The following is a 13975-nucleotide window of genomic DNA, read 5'->3' on the forward strand; positions in this document are numbered from 1 at the left end:
GTCCTGACCAAACATCCACAGCATGACGGTGAACCCAAAGAGTTATTTCAGAACAGGGGAGAATGCTTCAGGAAACAGGGCTTCGACAGTGGAAGAGTAAGTCAACTAGCAAGGCATTGTTGTCATTTTATAACAGGTAATGATAAACAGAAATAAGGGAGCATGATTTCTCATAGAAGTAGATGCGAGTTTCTCTTTCCAACAACCACCTCGTACTCAGCTATTAGCTAACGTTACCCAAAGCAAGCTAGTGCTTGCTTGCTTGCTTGCTTGCTATACTAATAGTGCAGCCCTAAGTAACAGTACAGATGAAGATGACAAATTCAGTCCTACTGTACATCTTACTGTAGCGATGATTGTTGAAAACAAGTCTAGGTTGGAACTGTTGCTGTTAAAATACAAGTATTTAAAAAAATTCTAAATAAAATTATTTAGCACATCATAGTCTAACACTCCACAATGCCCAGGACTCCATAATGCCTGATTGATAGTCAGATCAGTAGTCTAACCCAGGACTCCATAATGCCTGATTGATAGTCAGATCAGTAGTCTAACCCAGGTCTCCATAATGCCTGATTGATAGTCAGATCAGTAGTCTAACCCAGGTCTCCATAATGCCTGATTAATAGTCAGATCAGTAGTCTAACCCAGGACTCCATAATACCTGATTGATAGTCAGATCAGTAGTCTAACCCAGGACTCCATAATGCCTGATTGATAGTCAGATCAGTAGTCTAACCCAGGACTCCATAATGCCTGATTGATAGTCAGATAGTACTAACCAGGACTCCATAATGCCTGATTGATAGTCAGATCAGTAGTCTAACCCAGGACTCCATAATGCCTGATTGATAGTCAGATCAGTAGTCTAACCCAGGACTCCATAATGCCTGATTGATAGTCAGATCAGTAGTCTAACCCAGGACTCCATAATGCCTGATTGATAGTCAGATCAGTAGTCTAACCCAGGACTCCATAATGCCTGATTGATAGTCAGATCAGTAGTCTAACCCAGGACTCCATAATGCCTGATTGATAGTCAGATCAGTAGTCTAACCCCAGGACTCCATAATGCCTGATTGATAGTCAGATCAGTAAGCTGAACCCAGGACTCCATAATGCCTGATTGATAAGATCAGTAGTCTAACCCAGGACTCCATAATACCTGATTGATAGTCAGATCAGTAGTCTAACCCAGGACTCCATAATGCCTGATTGATACTCAAATCAGAAGTCTAACCCAGGACTCCATAATGCCTGATTGATAGTCAGATCAGTAGTCTAACCCAGGACTCCATAATGCCTGATTGATAGTCAGATCAGTAGTCTAACCCAGGTCTCCATAATGCCTGATTGATAGTCAGATCAGTAGTCTAACCCAGGACTCCATAATGCACAATCGTGACAGAACCATTGTTTAAAAGGTCCCTGACAGTTCCTGGTACAGCTAAAACAATCCCCAGTTTACCGGAAACATATTATAGAACTCCCATAGTTACACAACAACGTAATGAAATGTTGAACCACTGTTCCCTACATGTAGTGTACCATGGGCCCCGGTCAAAAGTAGTGCACAATATAGGGAATAGGGTGCCATTTGGGACACAACCATAAAACTAGTATAAAGGGTCATATCTATTTGAGTCTTTTTGGCAGATCTCCCCCTCAGTGTTCCCCTCACCGCGGCAGAAGAAGTGACTCTGAGAAAACACAGCTGTTTCATGAGAATATGATGTCATCAGAGGACACACAGACAGCCTGGTGTTGATTTTTAATAAAGACAGGCCTTTAGGAGCCATAATAACCTTTAAAATGAGATAGCATTTGTCAGTGGTGGATATTACGAGAGGTAGTAGGTTAGTCATGTCATTAGGACACTGAATAGGGACCGAGATAAATCCTGTCCTGTCATGCTTATTTTGCTAACAGGTACACCAAATGAGGCTCCATAAACTCAAGCTGCTCCCTTCAGGGTTAAAGCATGCTCATAGTATTTTCTTTCTGAATATTAGTGCTGACTTTGTGCTGATTCTTTGCAAGTGGATATGAGCTCTGACCCACTATGTCTGTCCAGCCAACTCTTTAAGTTGGACAAGGACATTCTGTGTTTTGATAAGATAAGAGGTTTGCACATCTAACAGTTACATATGCATTTTTCTTAATAATTGTTTTCCTTCTTTATTTTTGATTGTGTGGTATAAATGGTTTCAGGATGTAACTGTCTCCTACACTACAGGTTACATAAAGGAATAACACAAACTGAGTGTCCCATCCCTCACCACCATAATACAAACCCACTCTTTGTCTTTATGAGTAGTGAGTAGGAGGAGTGATTGTCTAAATGTATAATGGTGATTCATGCACCTTGACTTGACAGTCCTGAGTGACCCAGCCCAGAGGATTACTAACAGCCCCCACCAGGTCATTCAGGTCCATCCAGCCTGCAGTCAGAACCGGGTCCAAGCTCCACTGCCAGAGTCAGATCCACAAGGACTGGTGACCTCCAGCCTGCAGTCAGAACCGGGTCCAGCTCCAGCCTTCACCACCACAGCCAGAGTCAGCCCACAGGGACTTGTGTCCTTTCCTCTGTTATTAATCTATCTGCTGAGCCTTATCTCTCTCTCTCTCTCTTAACCTACTCACATATCTGTAGAAATAACAAACCCTGCACGGTCTCTCCATAACATAAGTCTCCCCACAATTGCCAGTGATATTCGTGTTCACTCCATTAAGTTGACCACACCGAGTGGGACGCCAGAGAGGGAAGATGGATCAGCTGCTAGCGTTGAGAAAAGACAGGGGCCTTGTCTTCAAAGAGGCAGGCAGAGCTTGGAGGATAAAGTCCCCTCGGGCCTCGCCAACTAACAAGGTCAGGCTCTTGTGTTGGATGACAGCAGTTTTCCACCTCAAATTCATTCAACCAAATTACCTCAAAACGTTGCATTCCGAGGAGAAACTCAGACATCATATCTGGGTGTTTGATAGCGGCCAGTCTGGCAGTCGGTCGGGGGAGAGAGGAGAGGATGTGGGGTTTAGATTAGAGCGAGGCGAAGATGAAGACAGGCTTTTATAACCAGTCTGGATGTGAGCCGGGGCCAGAGCTCCTGAAGTAAGCTGTTAAAGAAGCCTTTTAAAAACACAGGGCTTTGATGCTGGGAGAGGCTAATCGTTTTGGTTGGCTATGTATCGCTTTAGCAGAACTCTAACCAAGTCCCAGACAGACTGCCCAAGAAAAAGACCCTCAGATCTGGCATGGCTCAGAGTGCCTACTGCATTGGACACAGAGAGACACCTCGACCTAGTCAGTCACCAATCAGTCATATAGCATAGTGGTATGTCAATGTGCATCACTAGGAGCTTGCTTTCATTATTTCTGTACTAAACAATACAAAAAGACAGATTGGAACACTGTTTTGGTAGAATAGAATCTACTCTATACCTGTATGGTTTGTAGAACTTGGTAGACTAGAATCTACTCTATACCTGTATGGTTTGTAGATCTTGGTTGACTAGAATCTACTCTATACCTGTATGGTTTGTAGATCTTGGTTGACTAGAATCTACTCTATACCTGTATGGTTTGTAGATCTTGGTAGACTAGAATCTACTCTATGCCTGCATGGCTTGTAGATCTTGGTAGACTAGAATCTACTCTAAACCTGTATGGTTTGTAGATCTTGGTAGAATAGAATATACTCTATACCTGCATGGTTTGTAGATCTTGGTAGACTAGAATCTACTTTATACCTGCATGGTTTGTAGATCTTGGTTGACTAAAATCTACTCTATACCTGTATGGTTTGTAAATCATGGTAGGCTAGAATCTTTTCCTGTATAGTTTGTAGATCTTGGTAAACTAGAATCTACTCTATGCCTGTATGGTTTGTAGATCTTGGTAAACTAGAATCTACTCTATACCTGTATGGTTTGTAGATCTTGGTAGAATAGAATCTACTCTATACCTGCATGGTTTGTAGATCTTGGTAGAATAGAATCTACTCTATACCTGTATGGTTTGTAGATCTTGGTAGAATAGACTCTACCATATCTGCATGGTTTGTAGATCTTGGTAGAATAGACTCTATAATATCTGCATGGTTTGTAAATCTTGGTAGAATAGACTCTACCATATCTGTGTAGAGCAGTAGGAAGATGTCTAGTCTCTATCGACAGCCTGTGGTTATAATGGCTCACTGGGATCTCAGACAGCTCTACCATACATCAACACCTTATTGGCCACCGAACCCCAACAAACCTTTAGCATGTTTTCACAGCTTGGAAGCCAGAGGTGAGGGGAGGTCTGGGAAGAGCTGGGATCCCCACGGTATGCTTTCCCCCTTTTACTTTGGAGCACACACTCACGCACCCACATGCACACTCACGCACGCACACACACTTGTGGAATTCACACAAACACACACATATGCACACATACATCCACATGCACATTTTTGGAATTCACTCACACACACAAATTATTCATACAATTATTTTATAAAGCCTTTTTTTTTACATCAGCAGATGTCACAAAGTTCTATACAGAAACTCAGCCTTAAACCCCAAACAGCAATGCAGATGTTGAAGCACATGCATGTACACACACTTTGCATGGATGAATGCACGCACACACATACATTTTGAATTTCACACACGCACACACACGCACACACGCACGCACACACGCACACACGCACACACGCACACACGCACACACGCACACACACACACACACACACACACACACACACACACACACACACACACACACACACACACACACAGTGAAAGCCTTTCCCCTAGGGGTGTTTGAAGCTGCCTCTCCAACCCATGTTTATTATTCCTGAGTGATTCTCTCCACAGAGACAATAGATTTGAAGGGGCACATGGCTCTCTTCCTCGAAATCTTTGTTTATATGTTTTCCCCAACCAAGTAAACATGCCTTGTGAAAACAAGACAGATCGGGTTAGGGCAACACGTTACATCATGGACACACAGCGAGGCAGTATAGTCACTATTTGTGCCTTCTGACAATTGTGAGAAGTTAACAATGAACCATTATTGCACCTGCTCTAAACTTGTTTGGTAACATTGGAAACATTCATATTTTCAACCATAGCATGTGATGAATGGGAATGTGAATGTGGTGAGTTTCCAACATGATACACCAGGGGTATGTACGTCTCAAATGGCACCCTATTCCCTTTATAGTGCATTACTCTGATCAAAAGTAGTGCACTACATAGGGAATAGAGTGCCATTTGGGAAACAGTCTAAGAGAACAAGGGCCTCGCAACCACTGAACCACCCTGCTCAGCCTTCTGCTACCCATAAAGCACTCTGCCTGCCACCAGGCAGATCCCACACATCTTGCCATCCTCTGGCTCCTGCAGGAGGCCAACGCACTGACCCACGGAGGGAAACAGCCTCACTACAGATAACTATTTTAGACCACAACAGGAGCTACTGTCGTTTTACTGTGCGATGACTGAAAACGTTATTTGAGTGAAGTAGCTAGATGTTTCTGTAGCAGTCACCTCAGGACAGGAAATCTAAATCATTACATCAATATTGGTTATGATGTCATGTAATAGCAGGCTGTAGCCATAGCAACATAACCTATAACTACCGTACCATGAAGCCTTACATTTAAGAACTACATATTTAATTTGTTGTCTAGTACTGCGAGGTGAGGACTCATAGTCTCTTAATGCGAGCTCTGTGAGAGGAGAGGAGGTCACACAGAGTGTCTGCAGCTGCAGTCCAGGATGAATGGGGGGCAGGGGGATAAAGATGGGGGATGCATGGGGGGGTAGGGGGATAAAGATGGGGGATGCATGGGGAGGGGCCGGGGGATAAAGATGGGGGATGCATGGGGGGGGGGGGCAGGGGGATAAAGATGGGGGATGCATGGGGGGAGGGGGATAAAGATGGGGGGGCAGGGGGATAAAGATGGGGGATGCATGGGGGAGGGGGATAAAGATGGGGGATGCATGGGGGGAGGGGGATAAAGATGGGGGATGCATGGGGGGGTAAAGATGGGGGATGCATGGGGGGCAGGGGGATAAAGATGGGGGATGCATGGGGGAGGGGGATAAAGATAGGGGATGCATGGGGGAGGGGGATAAAGATGGGGGATGCATGGGGGGGTAAAGATGGGGGATGCATGGGGGGAAGGGGGATGCATGGGGGGGAAGGGGGATAAAGATGGGGGATGCATGGGGGGGACAGGGGGATAAAGATGGGTAGGGGGATGCATGGGGGGGCAGGGGGATAAACATGGGTAGGGGGGTGCATGGGGGGGCAGGGGGATACAGATGGGTAGGGGGATGCATGGAGGGGCAGGGGGATAAAGATGGGGGATGCATGGGGGGGGGCAGGGGGATACAAATGGGTAGGGGGGTGCATGGGGGGCAGGGGGATAAAGATGGGTAGGGGGTGCATGGGGGGGCGGGGGATACAGATGGATAGGGGGATGCATGGAGGGGCAGGGGGATAAAGATGGGTAGGGGGATGCATGGGGGGGCAGGGGGATAAAGATGGGTAGGGGGATGCATGGGTGGTCAGAAGGATTAAAAAGATGGGTAGGGGGATGCAGGGGGAAAAAGATGGGTAGGGGGATGCAGGGGGAAAAAGATGGGTAGGGGGATGCAGGGGGATAAAGATGGGTAGGGGGATGCAGGGGGATAAAGATGGGTAGGGGGATGCAGGGGGATAAAGATGGGTAGGGGGATGCAGGGGGATAAAGATGGGTAGGGGGATGCAGGGGGATAAAGATGGGTAGGGGATGCAGGGGGATAAAGATGGGTAGGGGGATGCAGGGGGATAAAGATGGGTAGGGGGATAAAGATGGGGGATGCATGGGGGGGCAGGGGGTGCTCTTGGCCAAGAACAAGAGAGGGACCGAGGCTGACCCACCACTCAGAGAGACAGAGACATTATGGTGTCCCACCTAACCTGTGGTTCTGCTCCTACAAGAAGAGAGAAACAGACAGACACACTGATAGACACAGACAGACAGACAAACATGGACAGACAGACAGAAACAGACACAGACAGACACAGACAGACAGACAAACATGGACAGACAGACAGAAACAGACACAGACAGACACACTGACAGACACAGACAGACAGACAAACATGGACAGACAGACAGAAACAGACACAGACAGACACACTGACAGACACAGACAGACACACTGACAGACACAGAATGACACACTGACAGACACAGACAGACACACTGACAGACACAGACAGACACACTGACAGACAGACAGACACAGACAGACACACTGACAGACACACTGACAGACAAACATGGACAGACAGACAGAAACAGACACAGACAGACACACTGACAGACACAGACAGACAGACAAACATGGACAGACAGACAGAAACAGACACAGACAGACACTGACAGACACAGACAGACACACTGACTGACACAGTCAGACACAGACAGACACACTGACAGACACAAACAGACACACTGACAGACACAGACAGACACACTGACAGACACAGACAGACACACTGACAGACACAGACAGACACACTGACAGACACAGACAGACAGACAAACATGGACAGACAGACAGAAACAGACACAGACAGACACACTGACAGACACACTGACAGACACACTGACAGACACACAGACAGACACACTGACAGACACAGACAGACACAGACAGACACACTGACAGACACAGACAGACACAGACAGACACAGACAGACACACTGACAGACACACTGACAGACACACTGACAGACAAACATGGACAGACAGAAACAGACACAGACAGACACACTGACAGACACAGACAGACAGAGACAGACTATTTGCACACAGTGAACTATTTGGACATAATGACATTTGAAATGTCTATGTATTTTTACTTCTGTGAGTGTAATGTTTAATGTTCATTTCTATTGGTTATTTCACTTTTGTTATCTACTTCACTTGCTTTGGCAATGTTAACATATGTTTCCCATGCCAATAAAGCCCTTAAATTGAATTGACAGACAGACAGCAGACACGCTCACAAAGAGGGAGAGAATTCCTCACTGGTTTCTCAGGTCAACATGATAAGTATTGTGAATTATGTGGTTAAGTGAGAAGCATCATCCTCCTGTACATCTGAGGAGGGTGAGGTGGCTCTCGGCCCAACAACTATAAACACCATGAGAAACATAACCATTTACACCATGAGAAATAGAACCTTTTAAACCATGAGAAATATAACCATTTACACCATGAGAAAAATAACAATTTACACCATGAGAAATAGAACCTTTTAAACCATGAGAAATATAACCATTTACACCATGAGAAATATAACAATTTACACCATGAGAAATATAACCATTTAAACCATGAGAAATATAACCATTTACACCATGAGAAATATAACCATTTACACCATGAGAAATATAACCATTTACACCATGAGAAATATAACCATTTACACCATGAGAAATATAACCATTTACACCATGAGAAATAGAACAATTTACACCATGAGAAATAGAACCATTTACACCATGAGAAATAGAACCATTTACACCATGAGAAATAGAACCATTTACAACATGAGAAATATAACCATTTACACCATGAGAAATAGAACCATTTACACCATGAGAAATAGAACCATTTACACCATGAGAAATAGAACCATTTACACCATGAGAAATATCAAAGAGATCCCAAAAATGTATCCTAGCGGTCCATCTTAATTATGTGAGACGGTGACACCCCCACTTCTCCCCTGAACTGCAGCTGTGAGCTTCACGCTGTGCCACAAATGGCAGCCTATTCCCTACATAGTGCCCTATTCCCTACATATTCCCTATCCCCTACATAGTGCTCTATTCCCTATCCCTTACACAGTGCACTAATAGTAGTAAATAGGATGCCATTTGGTATGCAGACTAAGTTTCCGTCTCCAACTAAAATCCAGTTTCCCTCTCCTCTCATCTCCTCTCGGCTCTTCCAAGCTTGTCAGAGAGATGACCTCCTCCTCCCCAAGTTAGACCAATCTGTCATGACACAATGGGCTTCCTCTCCTCTCGTCTCCCATCGTGTTGTTTTTGGAACGCAGACCCCCTCATCCTGTTGAGGGCGTCCCAAATGGAGCTTTATTCCAGGAATAGGGTGTCATTTGGGAGGCCCGCTTACCTTATTCTCCCTCTGTTGACTGACAGACGTTAGTGGCCGGCGAGGAGTCGAGGGACGGCGCTATGTGTGATTTATCTCCACTCTCCTCAATTCACACTCATGAAGTCCATTTCACAATGTGTTTCTAAGGAGCTGTTGATTGGAACACATTAATGTGGTGACCGTGGAGTCGCGGTCCAGTGGTCCAGTGATCCTGTCTGACCACCCAGCTTAGACAGCTTCTCTCTCTATGGTGTGTCATACAGGATGCACCCTATTCCCTATTTAGTGCACAAGACCAGGGCCATTGTCCAAAGTAATGAACTACATTGGGAATAGGGTGCATTTGTGGACAAGGACACAGTCAGCTAACATGTAGACTGTTTCACATTGACAGTATGAATAGAGGAATCACATTGATTCTGTACCTGTACACATCATTTGACATGCTCCTCAAGCCATGGCCACTCAAGAAGCAACAACTCTGGCCATTAGGTTTTAATAACAACACATGGGTTTTATATGCTGCTTTTCATGGACTCTTAGATGCTCCTTCAAACCAACAAAGTGCATCACCAGCTATGTACTATGTCCTTACGCCTATTACCATCAAACAGTAGTGGAGGTCTGTGTCTGGTGGACACAGAGCAGTGTGAAGGTCTGGGTCTGGTGAACACAGAGCTGTGGGAAGGTCTGTGTCTGGTGAAAATAGAGAGCAGTGTGAAGGTCTGGGTCTGGTGAACACAGAGCTGTATGAAGGTCTGTGTCTGTTGAACACAGAGAGCAGTGTGAAGGTCTGGGTCTGGTGAACACAGAGAGCAGTGTGAAGGTTGTGTCTGGTGAAAACATTAGACCGGTGTGAAGGTCTGGGTCTTGTGAACACAGAACAGTGTGAAGGTCTGGTGAACACAGAGAGCAGTGTGAAGGTCTGTGTCTGGTGAACACAGAGCAGTGTGAAGGTCTGGTGAACACAGAGAGCAGTGTGAAGGTCTGGGTCTGGTGAACACAGAGAGCAGTGTGAAGGTCTGTGTCTGGTGAAAACATTAAACCGGTGTGAAAGTCTGGGTCCTGTGAACACAGAACATTTTGAAGGTCTGATGAACACAGAGCAGTGTGACGGTCTGTGTCTGGTGGACACAGAGCAGTGTGAAGGTCTGTGTCTGGTGAACAAAGAGCAGTGTGAAGGTCTGGTGAACACAGAGCAGTGTGAAGGTCTGGGTCTGGTGAACACAGAGCAGTGTGAAGGTCTGTGTCTGGTGAACACAGAGCAGTATGAAGGTCTGTGTCTGGTGAACACAGAGCAGTGAGGGGGTCTGGTGAACACAGGGAAGTGTGAAGGTCTGGTGAACACAGAGCAGTGTGAAGGTCTGTGTCTGGTGAACACATTAGAGCAGTGTTCTAGTGTAACATGGAGCCCCTGGCTCTGCAGACCATCTGGTCCTGTACGGCCACTCTGGAGGTCAGGGAAGGTAAAGAGGAATGTGTGGCTCCACACTGCAGTAGTAGAGGAGCAGATTCTAGTCCCATTCCCTATATCGTGCACATTAAAGGGAATAGGGTGCCATTTGGGCCAGGGACTATGAAAACTCTGCCTTTCTGTGGGTTCCAGTTCCACTATGTATATACACTGCACTGGTGAAAGACATAATCGACTCTTTCCACTCCAAAGCATTAATATGACTAACAAAACATACATAATCTACTGTCCTCATCATTATGACCTAATAAAACATACATCATCTACTGTCCTCATCATTATGACCTAACAAAACATACATAATCTACTGTCCTCATCATTATGACCTAACAAAACATACATAATCTACTGTCCTCATCATTATGACCTAACAAAACATACATAATCTACTGTCCTCATCATTATGACCTAACAAAACATACATTAGTCTACTGTCCTCATCATTATGACCTAACAAAACATACATAATCTACTGTCCTCATCATTATGACCTAATAAAACATACATAATCTACTGTCCTCATCATTATGACCTAACAAAACATACATAATCTACTGTCCTCATCATTATGACCTAACAAAACATACATTAGTCTACTGTCCTCATCATTATGACCTAACAAAACATACATTAGTCTACTGTCCTCATCATTATGACCTAACAAAACATACATTTGTCTACTGTTCTCATCATTACGACCTAAATCATCAGTGTCCATATATCCATGCTGTGTCAGTAGTATTGAACCGTTGCCCTCCTCCTCCTCCTCCTCCTCCTCCAGCTAACCATCCCTCTGGTTCTAACGTTAACAGGGGAACTGAGAGAGTCGATGTTGATACCTCAGCAAAACCTGGCCCACAAGTTTTTGACAAACAAACGATTTTTACAAACAAATCTGTGAAGGAAAAAATCTGTGCGGCCTTCCATGAATTTCAAAATCCAGAGGCTGCTGTTAGACTCTCCTCCAACTTATCAAAGGGCTATGCTGTGAGGATATCTCTTTAAGTGGTGTGTAGGTGGCTAGCTGGTGGAAAAAGTGAGAGTGAGAGAAGCACAGTGAAGTGTCCAAGGATGTGGATATGACCCAGCAAACCACAACGATTACTCACAAACAGACTTCCAAACACTTCACATTTCCTCTCCCTGCAGTGAGTCACAGGGCTGGAGCGGCAGAGCCCTCCATTCCCAGCGGTGGTCCCGGGGGACACTGCTCCCTTCCCAATATTGTTTAGTCAGATCAGGGGGAGAATCTACAGTACCTCTAGTCAGATCAGGGGGAGGATCTACAGTACCTCTAACTTGTCAAAAGTACGACCACCTCTTATACGTTCATAAGTCATACGTTATACGTATGTTCTAACTCTTGTACATAGTTATGTAGTAATACTCATTATTAGTAATACTCATTATTAGTAATACTCATTATACTACTACTCATTATAATAATGCTCATTATAATAATACTCAATATTAGAAATACTCAATATTAGAAATACTCAATATTAGAAATACTGGGAAATGGCTGACAACACAGCTCTTAGCTCCCTCAGTAGATGCCTACTGGATAACTTATTTGTATTGCTTTTAATCTTTTTAATGAATTTATCTTATTAACACTTTGTTCTAGATAGCTATTTGTGTAGGTAGCTATTAAGGAAACGCAATGAAAAACTCATATGTATTAATAGTCATTATTAGAAAAACTCATTTTTAGAAATACTCATTATTAGTAATACTCATTATTAGTAATACTCATTGTTAGACATACTCATCCATCATTAGTAATACTCATTATTTGAAATACTCATTGTTAGAAATAATAATTATTGGTAATACTCATTATTATTAAAACGCATAATTAATACTTATTATTAGTAATGCTCGTTAGTAATACCCATTATTGAAATGCAAATTATTATTAATACACATTTTTTTTAACCTTTATTTAACTAGGCAAGTCAGTTAAGAACAAATTCTTATATACAATGACGGCCTAGGAACTGTGGGTTAACTGCCTGTTCAGGGGCAGAACGACAGATTTGTACCATGTCAGCTAGGGGATTTGAACTTGCAACCTTGCAACCGATTACTAGTCCAACGCTCTAACCACTAGGCTACCCTGCCACCCCATAATTAATACTCATTATTAGTAATACTCATTATTAGAAATACTCATTATTAGTAATACTAATATACATAATTAGTAGTCGTAATATTATACGTGGTAAATCTTTTTGTGTAATTTTATGGCATTGTAGAATGGTCATTTACTTACGTGTTACACTGAGGGAATTGAAATGTTCTCTTAATTGTTCCTGGTCTGTCTTTGGTGTATAACAGCTGACTGATTAATGAGGAGTTGATGAGAGGCTGGTTACAGGACAGATCAACAAGTGACTCAACACCATCTACAGGCTGCATTCCAAATGGCTCTATATCCTCTATAAAGTGCACTTCAGATCCCTATAGGCTCTGGTCAAAAGTAGTGCCCTAAATAAGGAATAGGGTGCCATTTCAGAGACACATAATGCACAGTACATGTGTTATACTCTGCTCTGTCAGAGGTCTGCTTCCATGCACTGGTCTCAACATTCATCCATTACCTTCCACAGTACTCAACTACCAGAGTGATACATTAACTGTTTTCATTTGGTCTAACTGTCGAACTTTCTCTACCTTCACATCATCTGTCACAACATGATTAGAGTACTCCGAGGAGGAGTGGGAAGGAATAGAGAGATTGAGGGATGGAGGGATAGAGGGATGGCGGGATGGGGTAGACACTACTGGTGCTTTTATAATGTACACAGAGGAGGAGTGGGGAGAGATGGAGGGATGGGGTGGAGGGATGGAGGGATAGAGGGATGGAGGGATGGGGCAGACACTACCAGTGTTTTTATAGTGTACATAAATCAAGGGGCTAATAAATTAATAGCTACATGACTTCTTGGCCTCAGCATATATCACAGAGGGGAACCAGACGAAGCCCCGTATACCCCAGAGGACAGAAGAATGCTTCTGTTCAGAACTGTGATTTGTGGATGTCTCTTAGACACGTCAGCCTCTGAAACTCAAGCTCAAAGACGGTAATCAGGCTTCGAGAGGCCAAGGACTCTGGTTACACATACTAACAAGCAGAACCCCTCTGTATACAACAGGTCTGTGTCCCAAATGGCACCCTATTCCCTATATAATGCACTACTTTTGTCCGGGGCCCATAGAACCCTATTCCCTATATAGTGCACTACTTTTGACTAGGGCCCATAGAACCATATTCCCTATATAGTGCACTACTTTTGACTAGGGCTCATAAGGCTCTTGTCAAAAGTA

This window comes from Oncorhynchus clarkii, chromosome 3, assembly GCF_045791955.1.
Source record: "Oncorhynchus clarkii lewisi isolate Uvic-CL-2024 chromosome 3, UVic_Ocla_1.0, whole genome shotgun sequence".
In the NCBI taxonomy this organism is placed as follows: Eukaryota; Metazoa; Chordata; class Actinopteri; order Salmoniformes; family Salmonidae; genus Oncorhynchus; species Oncorhynchus clarkii.